At 42.5% G+C, this 16,575-nt stretch overlaps 1 pseudogene; it reads right to left on the reverse strand.

Moving 5' to 3' along the window:
- Window positions 1–1,105: 1,105 nt before the first annotated feature.
- On the reverse strand, window positions 1,106–2,539 carry LOC102818802 (annotated as a pseudogene).
- Window positions 2,540–16,575: the final 14,036 nt, after the last annotated feature.

Here is a 16,575-nt window from a genome sequence, read left to right on the forward strand (position 1 = left end):
TCCATAGGGTTTTCTTGGTTGTAATCTTTTCAGAAGCAGATATGCCTAGAAGTGGGATTTCTGGGTGAGTCTAAAGGAGCCCTGGTAGCATAGTGGTTACGCATTGTGTTGCTAACCTCCAGATCAGCAGTTCAAATCCACTAGTCCCTCTGAGGGAGAAAGATGAGACTTTCTGCTCCCATAAAGATATATAGCCTTAGAAACCCTATACAGACAGGGTTGCTATGAGTCAGAATCGACTCCACAGCATACCACCATCACCATGGTGAGTCTATGTTTTCCTTGTTGAGAAATCACCACATTATTTCCACAGTGGTTGAAACTGAAGAAGACATTCTTGAGGTTGGATATCAAAAAGAATCTCCTGATATCACCGAGGTTGGCTGTGCTGGGCCATTGGGTATTGGGGCTCATTGGCACTCCTTCTTGGAACCACCGCTGGAAAATGCACAAGGGCAGAAGGATTTTGTTGGCCAAGTTGGGAGACGCTCAGATGGAAGCTGAGCAGCTGCACAGTCTCGGGAAGAGCCCTTTGGATCCCCCAACAAGTTGGCCCTGCCATTTCAGCTCAGGGTCAAGTGCACACAAGGTTGAATTTGAAGTTTATGTAATCCAAAAGACCTATCAGCTTTGCTGCCAAGATGGCCCCTCTTGACCTTCCAGGTCATCTTCTTCCCAGTTCGAGCTAGTTAGAGCTGTTGTTGTCAGTTGCCTTCTGGTAGCCTCCAGCTCATGGAAACCTCCTGCACCACAGAACAAAACATTGCTCAGTCCTGCGCTGCCATCTGCATGTTTAGTACGTTCCAGTGCAGCGCTGCAGCCACTGTATGTTTTCAGTGCCTTCCAATCTCAGGGGCTCATCTTCCAGCACTCTATCGGACAGTGTTCTGTTGTGATCCATAGGATTCCTCTTGCCTATGCCCAACTGGTTAATTTTCTTTTTCTTTTTTTTTTTTTTAACTAAAATGATGGTTTTTAATGGGAACCAGAGGTATGCTACAATTACATAGTCCAACACAAAAACCTGTGGTGTTGAAAAGTAACAAAAAATCAGGGATAATGTTGGGTACAAGAGGAGAACCTGCACCAGATCCTAGGAGTCAGGCTAATACGGTCTCTCCCTGCGGTCCTGTCTGTGCTCACCCCTGGAGTCTGTCTTACCAAGGCCAAAACTACCTCTGTCCCCATCACCACAGCCCCCTCGGAAGCCTCCATGGTCCCCACATTGGCTTCGGTAGCCGCCCCGATTGTAGCCTCCTTAACCATCTCTTTAGTCATCTCCATAGTTACCCCTCATGTGAGAGCCCTCATGTGAGAGCCTCCTGGTCCCCATCCTGGGCCATCTGGTTTTGGGGCCTTACACTGGTTACATTCATTCTTTCAAGGACAGTTCATGTTCTCACAATTAGATTAGCGCACTTCCATTCCCCAGCTTGCCGTTGGCCACCACCACCTTATCAACTGGGGACTCCACCTCGGCCGCTGCCACCACCGCCACTACCTCCATAGCCCCTCGGCCTCCACGGCCACCACCCCAATTAAAGTCTGCTTGCCATGTAGCAAAGGAGACCTTGATGGGATTCCCAGAGAATTATTTACCATCAAACCAATCAATAGCTGCTTTAGCAGAAGGTGGGTCATCAAATGAGACCGTTGCCTCTCCCTTCAGCTTGCCAGTTTCCCTGTCTGTATACAGATTAGTCATGGGCTGCCCTGTTTTCCTATTTGTTTTAATAATACCAATCTGCTTAAGGTAATCAGTCACTGACTCAGTTATAACACTCTTGTCCAGGCCTTGCACAAAGGTAGTGTTGTTGTCTGAATAATCCTGTTCAGAGTCATGACATAATCCTTGGTCCTGAGAGCCACCAAATTTATTGAAGTCACTTCCTCCCATACCACCTCTGCCTCCACAGCTGCCTCCATGACCTCTGGGCTCATAGCCCCCACTGCTGCTGTTATAGCCACCACCGCCACCACCACTGCGACCCCGGCCTCCACAGTCCTACTGGCCTCCTCTATAGCCTCCGCTACCCTGGTCCTGATTGCTATAACCACCATCACCTCCTCTGGGAGGACTGATCTTGGCCATAGTTATCTCCAGCTCCTCCGCCACCCCCTCCACTATCGTTGTACTGGATTTGCTGGCTATAGCCCCCACTTTGGGGCTGCCCGTAGTTGCTGCTCTGAGAACTGCTTCCATAGCTTCTCGAGGAACTGCTGGGAGCTGGCTGCTGGCCATAGCCAAGATAGGAAGACTGTTGTCCATAAGATGATTGGGAACTCTGGCTACTACCATAGCCACCAGCTGAGACATATCCCTGGGGAGCTGACTGGGTGTCATGGCAGCTCTGGTCTGTCCATGAGAAGAACCATAGCTGCTCTGTCCATAGCCTGATGTGTCAGATGACTAGCTGTAACCACTGTAACTCTGCTGTGCATAGGGCTGACTGCTTTGCTGGGAATAGCCCTGTCCAGGTTGGGTGGGATAAGCCCTGTAGCTTTGGGTTGCTTGGTGGGTATAGTCATTTGAAACCATGTCCACACATGTGAACACAAAGCAACAAGCAACAAGATTCCAAAACCACAGATCACAGACACCTCAAGGACTGAACCCCAACTGGTTAATTTTCAAAGTAGATCTCCAGGCCTTTGTTCTGGGAGATTTGTTTTAATAATACCAATCTGCTTAAAGTAATCAGTCACTGACTCAGTTGTAACATTCTTGTCTTAGTCTTCAGTTCCACCACCTGCCTGATACTGGGTGGCACTGGGGTGACTTGCATATTAGAAGCTTTGTCACTGGTGTTTGAAATGCCAGCAGGGTTACCCATGATGGACAGGGTTCAGCAGAGCCTCTCTGACTAAGACTATGGATAGGGCAGGGTCCTTGGGGGAACAAGGACAGCAACAAATATTAACAAAACACTGAGGGAAGAAGGAAACAAAGAGAGAACTTTAAGGGAGCTCTTACTGCATGCTGAGGCCTGGCTAAGGAATTCTATTCATGTTATAAATTCTGCCCATCGGGGGTGATCTCAGCTGCCAGGCATCCCCTAGGAGCTGGTTGTTGTTGTTGTTGTGAAGTGCCATCAAGTAGATTCCAACCCATAGTGACCCTGTATAGGGTTTCCAAGGAGCAGCTGGTGAGTTTGAACCACCGACCTTGCAGTTCAAATGGCTTTGCAGTCTGGCGCATTAACCCACAATGCCATACTAGGACTCCGAGGCCCTGGTTAGAAGTGGAGAATTTCAGGCCTGCCTAGCCCCAAACCCATTGAATCCAAATGATCATTTGAACAATTTCCCCAGGATATTCGTGTGCACATTTGTTGTTGTTGTTGTTAGGTGTCATGCAGTCGGTATCAACTCATAGTGATCCTATACACAGCAGAAACAAATACTGCCCGGTACTGGGTCAACCTCACAACTGTTGCCATGCTTGAGCCCATTGATGCTGCCACTTTGCCACTCCATCTTGCTGGGGGTCTTCCTCTATTTCTCTGACCCTCCACCTTACCAAACATGATATCCTTCTCTAGTGACTCGTCTCTCTTGACAATATGTCTGAAGCATGAGAGACGTAGTTTGACCATCCTGGCCTCCAAGGAACACTCTGGCTGCAAGTCTTCCAACACAGATCTGTTTGTTCTTTTGGCAGCTCATGGCATTTTCAATATTCTCCTCCAACACCATAACTCAAATGCATCAATTCCTCTATGGTCTTCCTTATTCTCTGTCCAGCTTTCACATCTTTATGTTGCTGTAGTTATTAAGTGGATTCCAACCCAAGCGACCCTGTGTGGGATTTCAGAGGAGTAACTGGTGAGCTTGAACCACTGACCTTACAGTTTAAACAGTTTTGCAGTCTGGCACATTAACCCACAGCGCTATACCAGGACTCGCATGCATATGAGGCTATTGAAAATACCATGGCTTGGGTCAGGCACACCTAGTCCTCAAGCTGACATCTTTGCTCTTCAACATTTTTAAAAGGTCTTGTGCAGCATATTTGCCTAATGCAATACATCATTTGATTTCTTGATTGCTGCTTCCATGAGTCTTGATCCAAGAAGAATAAAGTCCTTGACAACTTCAGTCTTTTCTCCATTGATAAGAATGTTGTTTGTTGGTCCAGTGGTAAGGATTTTAGCTTTGTTAAAAATCCTCATTGCAGTCCTTCTCCTGTAAACATGTTGAACTCCATTTTATAGAAGAGGAAATTGAGGGTCGAAGTAGCAGAGACTTCTCAAAGATCTCCCAGGAAAAGCTACACACCTCAGCTTTCCTTTTATCTATCTGACCCCAGAAGCTGTGAGCTTAAAAAGCAAACTAGTTCAAAGTTTTGTGGTTTCAGAACCTATGAATTCTAGTCACAATAAAGAGGAGGGACAACCATTGGAAATAGCTTTGGCCATGTTGGTAGTTTAAGTGCAGCTATGCAGCTAACTTGCAAAGATATTGTCCCAGAGCTCAGTTTTCCCATCCATGAAAATGGCCTGTGCAGTCATTGTGGTTGGTGTTATGAAACACTGTGATTCCAGGCGACAGTGGCAGTGGCCTTAGCCATCTCAGAATGGGGTTGAACCACACCCACTTTCCAACTGCAAAGAGCTTCCCAACTAGCCTATTCCCCACCCCACAGCAATCTCAGACACTTGCCGTCCCTGGTCCCTGAGCCAAACAGAACTGCCCAGCCTCCTCCAACGCCACACAAAATAGCAGGCAACAGGGCAGAAAACCCAATTATTCTCAGCTGTTACACTGCTTAATTTAATATTTCCAATGAGCTCCTTGAGCCTGCTTCTAAAGAATGAAATGCATATTTGGGTTCTGTCACAAAACATTACATTTTGTCAAGGCAATCCATTTTTGCTGTGGTAATTTGTAATCGAGCACCAGCCCCCACATTGGCTGGGGGCTTCTACAGTGTGTGCTGAAAAGGAAGGTCAGATACTGGAGATTCCTGCAGTGACAGGCAAGGAGAGGTGGCAGGGTGACAGGGCCTGATGTGGCATTTGTCTTCCTGAAACTCCAGAAAGAAAGAATTTGAGGGAAACCCATAGCACCTGGGCCCCCTTTGCCACCAGGATTATAGAAATGAGGCCAGGGGAAGCATTGCTGGTCCAAGTCTATTCCTTTTCTAATTCTACAAACAAGAGGATATAAATCTTCCTTCAAGTTTAGTGAAGAAAACAATTACAATGAAGAGTGAAGACAAAAAGGGGGAAAAAACACATACGAACTCAACTGAAGGAGATGAGCTATTAAAACTGCATTATATAATCCTTTTTAATGTAGCATAATAAAGCACACAGGAGTCCTGGAGTGGTGCTGTAGGATAAGCCCTGGACTGCTAACTGTAAGGTCAGCAGATGAAACCTACCAGCCACCCCTTGGAAACCCTCTACAAGATAGCTATGAGTTGAAACCGACTCCAAGCCACTTAACAAGAGCATGCATATAGGAATCCTAGAGCGGTGCTATAAGATAAGCACTGGACTGTTAATTTCAAAGTCTGTGGTTCAAACCCACCAGCCGCTCCTCAAAAACCCTTATACAAGGTTGCTATGAGTCAGAACTGACTCACCTTTGGCACTTAATAACAACAGCGTAAACACACATACACATGCAAACACACACAATCCAATGAGATCCTACTCCATATGCTATTTAAAATTTTTAAATGATTTTAGGATCACAAGATATTGCAAGAACAGTACCCTTGAACCAGCTTCCCCCAAAGATAGTGTCTTACATCTAAAAGAAACAAGTAAAAATAAGTTGTCCCTGAGTTGATTAAGACATAGCAACTCCATGTGTGTCAGGGTAGAACCGTGTTCCATAGGGTTTTCAATGACTGATTTTTTTTTTTTTAAGTAGATTGCCAGGCCTTTCTTCCAAGGTACCTTGGAGTGAACTTGAACCTCTAAGTTTTCAGTCAGTGGTCAAGCATGTTAACTGTTTGCACCATCCAGGGACTCCAACATCTTACATTGCCATCTGTCAATTACAACCAGGAAATTGCAGCTCATTTATCATCTACATTTGCCACTTAACTTTTACTCGTTAAGAGCACAGACTTAGATTTCAGACTTGTGAGGTGAAGTTTTTGTTCTGCATCTTTCTACCTGTGGTATCTTGGTAAAGAGACTTCATTTTCCCATATGTAAAATGGATCAGTAAACAGAGAACTTACCCCACAGCAGGCTTGTGGGTAAGACTAAATGATAGAAAGTACAGTGCTTGAGAGAGCTTCTGTGTCTATCAAGTTTTACCTTTGTACTCATCAGTAGTTTACTTATGTGGTCCTTTTGAATCCCAGAGATAGATTTGGGGATATGCCTGACAGGTTGCTGGTTATGGGGCAGGGGGTGGGGGTGGGGGGCTCTGATAAAGCAGAGTCCCTGGTTCTCTATTTTCCAATAACCAGCTTTATTTATTATTATTTTAATGTCAATACCATTGAATTTTACATGTCAAATTTAATCTGACAAAAAAGGAGATTCTAGAACTTTTGAAAAAGAAAAATTTTAAGAGTTTGAAAAACAACTTTCTGATCTCAGAGGACTACAAAAGATTTCATTACATTGAAGTCCCATTTTTTAAGCAATTACTTTTTGTTGGGTATTTAGGTTTTTACTAATCTAGTTTTTACTAATATTAACAACACTAAAATGATATATCAATTCTTGCATACTTATCTGAATATTTTCTTAAGGCAAATTCTTATGAGTAGAATTTTAAGTAAATGTGTCATTAAAATAGTCTATAAATATATATATTATAATAATAATGCTTAGTATAATTTGTTATAAGTCATATAATACAATTGAGAAGGTTTTAAATCCTTCACGAGAATAAACACCAGCATTAGAATTTTGCTGGCCTGTATGTATTTCCACCACCTGTCTGTCAGTTTGTGGTATTGAGTTGGCTTGTGTGTTGCTGTGATGCAGAAAGTTCCATCACTGATACTTTAAATACTAGAAGGGTCACAAATGGTGGGCAGGTTTTAGTGGAACTTCTAGACCAAGACAATCTTGGAAGAAAGCCCAGGTCGCCTGTGAGAATTTGCCAATGAATAACTTAAGGATCACAAGAGAACATGGTTCAGTCTCTTGCTTTGGTACGTCACAGGAAGGATCAATCATTGGAGGAGAATCTCATGTTTGGTGAAGTAGAGGATCACTGAGGGAAAGAGAGACCCTCGGTGAGATGAGCTGATGTAGTAGCAGCAACAATGGATGGGAACATGCTGGTGATCGTGAGGATGAACAGGACCAGGCAAAGTTTTCATAAGTTGTATATAAAGGTTGAACTGACTTGGCAGCATCTATCAATCTTTCTATGTTTCTGTGTTCCCATCTATCTGTCTGCCTGCCAGCCAGCCTATGTATCTATCTATCGATCTATCGATCTATCGATCTATCAGTCTATCTTTCTATCTATCTACCTACCTATATCTAGAAGACACTTATTAAATCACCCTTAGGTCGCTATGGGTCGGACCCGACTCGATGGCACTTAACAACAACAACAACAACAGGACCTTGGATGCAGCCTGAGGACCAAGAGCCCTTGATTGTTCATGGTATGAGTAAGGAGCAGGGGTGGTCCCTGGGACACTGTCCAGAGAGAGGACAGAGGCAGAGTGAGAGCCCAGGGCTGGGCAGCATCAGTGAAACATTGGGCTTCTGATTGAAAGGTGGGTGGTTGGAACCTACCCAGTAACTGCATGGAAGATAGACATGGTGATCTGCTCCTGTAAAGAATGTTCTTGTTGTTTAGTGACATTGAGTGGTTCCAATTCATAGAAACCCTGTGTAGGGTTTCCTAAGAGTAACTGGTAGGTTTGAACTGCCAATCTCATGGCTCAAACTGACCTTGCAGTCCAGTGCATTATCCTGCAGCACCACACCAGGACTCCCAAAAGCAGACCTTGAAGCAAGGACTTAGGTGTAGACAGTTGATTTGGGAGGTAGTCCCAGGAAAGTCCCAGAAAGAAAGACAATCAAATGCTCCAATGTACTGATTACTGTTGTAGGGAACAGTACAGCACTCTGCTGAGCAAGACACACCTCAGAAACAAGCCCCAAGGGCAGGGATTTGAAAGACCACTCAATTCCCTTTCTTCTCTTATGGATTGTACCAGTCCTGGAAACACAGTTGGTATTGATCAAGTCAGTTTCAACTCATGGAAACCACGTGCATGTCAGAGTAGAACTGTGCCCCACGGGGTTTTCAACGGCTGATTTTGTGAAAGTAGATCACCAGGCCTTTCCTCTCAGGTGCCTCTGGGTAGAGTAGAAAGTCACACCTTGTGATTAACAGTAGAGCACATTAACAACGTGCACCATAGGGACTCTATTGTTTTGATTGTCAAGTGCCATAGTAGAGTCAGTTCTGACTCCTAGTCAGTTCTGACTCATAGGAATGAGGACTATCTGGTGTATTGGAACTGATGGCCAGTGCTTATCCTACAGTGCTACACCAGGACCCCACCAGGGACTTTAGTCCCTTATTCAGAACAAACAAACCCACTGCCATGAAGTCAGTTCTGATCCACAGTGACCCTAACCATATAGGGTTTCAAAACTGTAAATCTTAACAGAGGCATCTTTATTCTGTCAAGAGGCCGCTGGGTTTGAACTGCCAACTTTGCAGTTAGCAGTCCAGTGCTTGTCCTACAGTGCCACCAGGGGTCCTTAAAGACTCCAGCAGAGAGGGCCAAATCAAACACCCATAGTGATCCTATAGGACAGAATAGAATTACTCCATAGGGTTCCCAAAGCTATATAATCTTTGAGAGAAGCAGATTGCTACATCCTTTTTCCAAGGATTGGCTGGTGGGTTTTAATTGAGCACTTAACCACTGCACCTTCAGGGACACCAGCAGAAAAAGCAAGCGAAAAACTCAAGCACACTGCCATAGTGGTGGTGATGTGCCATGAAGTCGGTTCCGACTCATAGCGACTTTGTATAGGGTTTCCAAGGCTGTAAATCTTTATGGGAGCAGAAAGCCTCGTCTTTCTCCCGTGGAACAGCTGGTAGTTTCAAACTGCTGACCTGAGGTTCGCAGCCAGATTCGTAACCACTACACTACCGGAACTCCTTACACTGCCATAGAGTGGGTTCTAACTCATACCAAGTGGCCCTAGAGGACAGACTAGTACTGCTCCTTGGGGTTTCTTAGAATAAATCTTCTCAGGAGCAAACAAATTCATCATTCTCTGTGGAATCACTGGTGGGTTTGAGCCACTGACCTTGAGGTTAGCAGACCAGTGATTAACCCACAGCATCACCAGGGCAGCAAGGGCAGCTGGGAATTAATACTCCATTCCCTTTTTTCTCCTCCTTCCTGTCTTTTGTTGGCCCCTCCTGTTGACCCCTGAGCCCTCCCTAAGATCGAAAAGGGAGAAGAGGATTGGACAGTGTTTGTAGAATGGCATTTGGGAGCCATGTCATATTATAGAGTGATTCACTTAAAGGCAAGAGTAACTGAATGAAAGTGAGTGAGAACTGAAGGAAAACAGCTGCCTTCTGTGATCTAGGTCCCCCAACGCCATTCTGCCCCTTAACTCCAAGCACTCCCCAGGACCCAGGCTGGGGGTCAAAACCTCCTTAGCTCCTCTCATTATCCCATCAGATTGAGGCTGTCATTAGTCCCCCCAGCACTGAACAAAGGGCCTTCGCCCAGGCAGCCATATCCATGGGGCTAATTAATTGGATTAATGGTAGAGCAGCCCACACCGGGTCTGGCTCGGATCATTTCAATGAACGCTGAACACCAATCCCCGAAGTCATTGGAATATGGATGAGGCAAATTGAGTTAAAATTGAGGAGATTGCTGCATTCATTAGCCCGCCCACCCTCTGAAGTCGCTGGTTAATATGCAAACTATTAATATGCAAATCAGTGCAAATGAAAAAAAAGTGTGATTTCTTTCCCTCCCCCACCCCTCTATTTTTTATTTATTTACTATTTTTTTGGGGAAACTGGGCTACACAGGGACAGCTGCTTCCTTGGTGGAAAATGAGAGGTGAATGTGTGCAAGTCTCTGAGGCAGGAGGAGAAGATGGGGCACTCATGTCAGAAATTAATTAAAAGCAGCAGCAGAAATGCACCTTTATCAGCCCACAAGTATGTGTGCAAGGAAGTGAAGAAGGGCAGGGACTCAACTCAAGGGGGTGGGGATGTGGGGAGGGTGCTGCTCATCAGAACAGGTGGAAGTCGTTTTGGGCTTCTTGCAATTTTTGTTTGCGTGTGTGTTTCATTTCAGGATTTATAATATTCTGTTGTTGTTGTTGTTGTTGTTAAATGTCATCGAGTCGATTGCGACTCATAGTGGCACTATATGCATAACATTTCTAAAGAGTGGCTGGTGAATTTGAACCGCCAACTTTGCAGATCAAACCAACCTTGCAGTCCAGTGCATTATGCCACAGTGCCACCATCAGATTAGTTCTGACTTCTAGTGACTCCGCATATAATAGAATGAAATCCTGCCCTGTCCTGGACCATCCTCACAATTGCTGCTATGTTTGAACCCATTCTTTCAGGCACTGTATCAATCCATCTCATCTAGGCACTTCCCTTTGATTTTCATTGACCTTCTATTGACCAAACATGATGTCCTTCTTCATGGACTGGTTCCTCCTGATAATGTGTCCAAAGTTCTTGAGATGAAGTCTCACCATTCTCACTTCTGAAGGAGCAGCCTAGCTGTACTTCCTCCAAGACCTATTTGTTTGCTCTTCAGGAAGTCCACGGTATCATTCAATATTCTCCAGCAACACCATGAGTTAAATGTGTCCGTTCTTCTTCAGTCTTCCTTTGACACTGTCCAGTTTTCAATGCATATGAAGTGATTGAAGAAACTGTAATTTGAGTCAGGCATAACTCAGTCATCAATGTGACACCAGTTTTTAGGATAGAGACTACATATGAAATCCATGTTCGTTATAGAAAAGTCCAGAGTGAAAGCTTAGGTGTGGCATTGAATCAGAGCCAAGCATCATGAAGGCAACTCAAAAAGTCACTTAAATCAAGGAACCTGTGTGTGTTCATACAAGAAGTATTCTATTCCTTTTAAACTAGTTGATTTGCAGTGAGTAATACCATTTCACTAAAACATTGACAAAGTGGTTAAAAATTCTAATGGTTAAAGAAGGAAAAAAAAAAAAAAAGGCAATGGAAGGACCAGTGTGTATCTGTTCTTCGTCTGTGGCTTCCACCCCACTTTGTTTTTTGTTTTGTTTTTTTCTAGGCTACTGAGTTCTTAAGAATGTTTCCCTAATATCTTATGCCCATGTAAGCAATTACATTCTGTATTTTCTCCTTGTCATTTACAGATTACTGTATATATGATCGTGTAAGTATCTTGCTTTGTTCACTTAACAATGCATCTCAGAGAGGGTTTGAAATTGGTGTAGGAAGATAGTCCTCATTCTACTTATATACACACATTATGCCACAGATGGAAGGGCCACGATGTATGCCACCCATGCCCTAAATATCCTGAGATATTTAGGTTGCTGCCTCTGAATGTTATTTTAGCTGTTATAGCAATAAATAAATACCCTTGTGCATATGACATTGTGAACCTCTGGGAGGAGGCAGTATTGGCAGTGGGATTCCAGGATCAATGGAAGGGGCTGTGGTGGTGACTCCATACACCATGAAACATACACAATGCTGCTTGGTCCTGTACCATCAGCATGATCAGCTGTAGGTTGGGCCCTTGTGAACTGTGTGGTTTTCCTTGGAAATAGATCACCAGGACTTTCTTCTGCATTTTGGTCTGGAAGCTCCTCCAAAGCCTATCCAAAATCATGGCAACATTCCGATCTCTGAGTGGTAGCTGTACATGAGGTGCATGGCTAGGTACTGAACCCAGATTCCCTTCATGAAAGGTGAGAATGCTTCCAATTATCCTATACATATAGTTCTGATCAATATCACCAAATTGTCCTCCATAAAGGTTATACCAACATAGGTTCCCTCTGACACTGCAGAAAGTACCTGTTTGCCCACAGCCTTATCAACATAGCAGGTTACTGAACTTTGAATCTTTGCCAATTCACAAGGTTTTATTTTTTTAAAACACTGGTGTCTCCCTGGAGATCTAATTTGCATTTCTTTTCTCCACAGTGAAGCTGAGTAGTTTTTTGGGTTTTTTTTTTTTTTTTTAACAGTCATTTGTATTTTTCTTTCTGTTAATGATCTGTTCATTGCCTTGCTTTTTTTTTTCCTATTAATTTATTGAGTTTTCTTTCCTGTTGATTTGTAAATGAAGCTCTTCAGAAATGAGAGAAATTAGCCCTTTGTCTGTGACATGAATCCTTTTCCCTAGTTTTCCATTTGTCTCTTGACTTTGGTTATGGGTAACATCAAATAAGATTACATTTTAACTTCAAATGCAAAAATAAAATAAAATAAAGATGCACATTTATTCACCAGCATTTTGATGCTGGATCAAAGCTCTATCTTTGTATTTACCTCCTCTGTCTGAAGATCCGCTTGTCTTTCTTGATGAAACTCAAAGCCATATGCATCGTCTCTCATTACCAATGTGTGGCTTGGAGTTCTTAACAGTGGAGCAAGAATTTAAAACATTTTTTTCTTTAATTTTATTGTCATCAAATATATATAATAAAAATCTGCCATTTGAACCATTTTTACGTGTCTAATTCAGGGACATTAATTACATTCACCATGGTGTGTTTTCATTATTATTATCAATTTCCAAAACTTTTTATCACTCCAAATGGAAACTTAGTACCCCTTCAGCACTAACTCTTCCTCCCACCCTCCCTCCATCCCACAGCCCCACGTAACCACTGACAAACATTTGTCTCTCTATACTTGCCTATTCTAGATAGTTCATACAAATGGGATCGTACTACATTTGTCCTTTTATGTCTGATTTATGCTACCGAGCATTATGTTTTCAAGTTTCATCTGTGTGGTAACATGCTTGAGAATGCCATTCAGTTTTATTGTTGAATGCGATCCAATTATATGTATCTACCACATTTTGTGTAGCTACTAATGTATTGGTTGTTTCTGTGTTTTGGATGTTGTGAATAATGCTGTAATGAACTGTGGTGCACACACAGCTGTCTGAGTCCTTGCTTGCTTTCAAGCCTTTGGGGCATATACCTAGAAGTGGAATTACTGAGTCATATGATAATTTCAGCTGGGTTGCTAACCACTAGGTCAGTAGTTCGAATCTACCAGTCACTCCATGGGAGACTGATGAGGCTTTCTGCTCCTGTAAAGATTTACAGTCTCAAAAACCCTATGCAGGTAGGTGGGGTTTGATGGCGGATAGGGTAGAGGTGCAGTGAAGATCTCCATCAGCAATACCACAGAATACCAGATGAAGCAGGTTCAGGGCAGAGCTCCAAAACTCTGAACCACATATGAATGAATATTTTAAAAGTTTGAAGGCTTATAGCTAGTGGAACTTATAGCGGAAGTAAGAAATCTTCTACCTTAGAATCTGCCGGGCTGTTGAGCCCAGAGCCCACAGCTTGGGTGACACCAAATGACAAGACCAAGTAGTGGAGCAAACAGACCCACCATGGATTAACGCCACGGGAACCTCAGAGCTTAGGTGGACAATATACTTGTTGGTTTTGCTTTGTACCTTTTTTTCTATCTCATTATTGGCCCTTCACTGTCTGTGCACCTCCATCCTGGTGACTAGAGGGGGTGCCTGAGCAATTGGGACACCCCTACCCACACCACTGGTGGGTTCTTCTGCCACACATCTGCATAGATACCCTCAGCATTTAAAGGGGCAGGCAGCTCAAAATGACCACAGTGGCCCTGAACTGTTCATTACTAGGGAAAAGGCCAGAACAGGGGGTGTGGAGAGAGAGAGAGTTTAAGAAAAAAGCAGGCTGAAAATTAAATCCTGAGGTACAGCATAACAACCAACAGCGGCATCTTGAAATTTATCAGATGGCATTAAAGGCAAGAAGCTGAAAGAGGACATTAAAGTCATACTCATATTAGGCTACAGCTTTTTTTTTTTTTTTCCTTCTCTCTCTCCTCCCCTTTTTCCATGATTATAAACTGCAGTATCCAATCTGTTTTTTTTAATTTATTTATTTGCTTGTTTTTTTTTCCCCCTTGCTTTTTTGCTGTTGCTGTTTTTTGTTGTCATTGTTCTGTTGTATTTTGTTTTTATTCCCCCTTTTACCTATAGGGGGCTCTTGCTCTCCCTATATTACCCAAGAAGACACAGCAATTGCTGCCATATAGTCAAGATACAATCATACCCTATAAAGCCCCACAATCCAGGCAAGAACCAATACAAACTGCCATACACCATGGGAATCAACAGAACAAGAAGCTGGTTCTTTGAAAGGATTAACAAAAATGACAGACAATTGGCAAATCTAACAAAAGAAAAGAGGGAGAAGACACAAATAACATGCATTAGAAACCACACAAGTGATGTCACAATGGAACCAAAGGAAATCAAAAGGATAATAATAGAATACTATGAAAAGCTGTACTTCAACAAAGTTGAAAACTTAGAAGAGAGGGATACATTTTTAGAAATATACGACCTACCTAAACTTACACACAATGAAGTAGAAAACGTGAACAGACCCATTACAAAATAAGAAATTGATCAGGTCATTAAAAAAACTCCCAACCAAAAGCAGTCCAGGCCCAGATGGCTTCACTGGTGAGCTCTACCAAATATTCAGGGAAGATCTGTTACCAATTCTACTCAAATTATTCCAGAATATACAGGAGGATGGAAAACTTCCTAATATATTTTATGAAGCAAGCACAACCCCCATACCAAAACAGGGAAGGACATCACTAGAAACAAAATTATAGACCAATATCCCTCATGAACATAGATGCAAAAATTCTCAACAAAATCCTAGCCAAAAAGAATCCAGCAGCACATCAAAAAGATAATACATCATGATCAAGAGGAATTTTATCAAGGGATGAAAGGACGGTTCAACATTAGAAAAATAATCAACGTAATCCACCATATAAATAAAAAAAAAGAAAAGAACCACATGATCATATCGATTGATGCAGAAAAGGCATTTGACAAAATCAAACATCCATTCCTGATAAAAACACTTAACAAAGCAAGAATTGATGGGAAATTCCTCAACATAATTAAGAGCATATATACAAAACCAACAGCCTACATTACTCTCAATGGAGACAAACTGAAAGCCTTCCCTCTGTGAACAGGAACCAGACAAGGATGCCCTTTGTCACCACTCCTATTCAATATTGTGCTAGAAGTCTTAACAAGAGCTATACAGCAAGACAGGGGGATTAAAGGCATCCAAATTGGCAAAGAGAAAGTAGACCTCTCTATTTTCAGATGATATGATCCTATACGTAGAAACCCCCAAAGGTTCAGTAAAAAAGCTACTAGACCTCATTGGAAGATTCAGCAAAGTAGCAGGATATAAGCTCAACATACAAAAATCAGTTGGATTCACCTATACCAACAACAACATCACTGAAAAGGGCATTAGGAAAGTAATATCATTTACAGTGGCTGCCCAAAGGATGAAATATCTGGGAATAAATGTAACCAGAGAGACAAAGGATCTACACAAAGAAAACTACAGAAAACTACTACAAGTATGAAGGCCATCAATGAAAAAAATAGGGGCAAATGTGAGGGCTCTAATTCATGGAATACATAGACTACCAAACATTTTGAAAACTACACAAACAAAAGTAGACAAAATAGATGATTGGGACATACTAAAAATTAAAAACTTAAGTATACCAAAAGACTTTACCAGAAGAGTACAAAGGGAACCCACAGAATTGGAAAAATTTTTGCCATGACATATCAGACAAGGAACTAATTTCTAAAATATATAGGAAACTACAACTCCTTTATAAGAAAAGGACAAATAACCCTATTAAAAAATGGGCACAGGACATGAACAGACACTTCACCAAGGTTGAGATCAAGGCAGTCAACAAACATATGAAGAAATGTTCATGATCCCTAGCCATTAGAGAGATGCAAATCAAAACAACATTGAGATATCATCTCACACCACCAATAACAGAAATGATCAAGAAATTAGAGGACAATAAATGCTGGCAAGGATGTGGAGAGACTGGGATGGTCCTGCTTTGCTGGTGGGATTGCAAAATGGTCTCTGGAAAGCAATATGGCGCTTCCTTAGAAGGCTGGCAATTGAAATACCATATGATCCAGCAAGTCCTCTACTTGTCATTCACCCAGAAGAAATGTGAGCCATATATGTACACCAATGTTCACAGAAGCACAATTTACAGCAGCAAAAAGATGGAGACAGCCTAAGTGCCCATCAACTGAGGAATGGATAAACAAACCATGGTACATAAACACGAAGGAATTTCATGCTACCCTGAAGAATAACAAGGAAGCTACAAGCCACTGCATAACATGGATGAACCTTGAGGACATTATGTTGAGTGAAATTAGTTATTCACAAAAGGAGAAATACTGCATAGAACCACTATTGTAAAAGACTAAGAAAAAAAAAAAACAAACCCATACTAAAGGGATTTCCT

This window comes from Chrysochloris asiatica, unplaced genomic scaffold (assembly GCF_000296735.1).
Source record: "Chrysochloris asiatica unplaced genomic scaffold, ChrAsi1.0 scaffold00128, whole genome shotgun sequence".
Lineage (NCBI taxonomy): Eukaryota > Metazoa > Chordata > Mammalia > Afrosoricida > Chrysochloridae > Chrysochloris > Chrysochloris asiatica.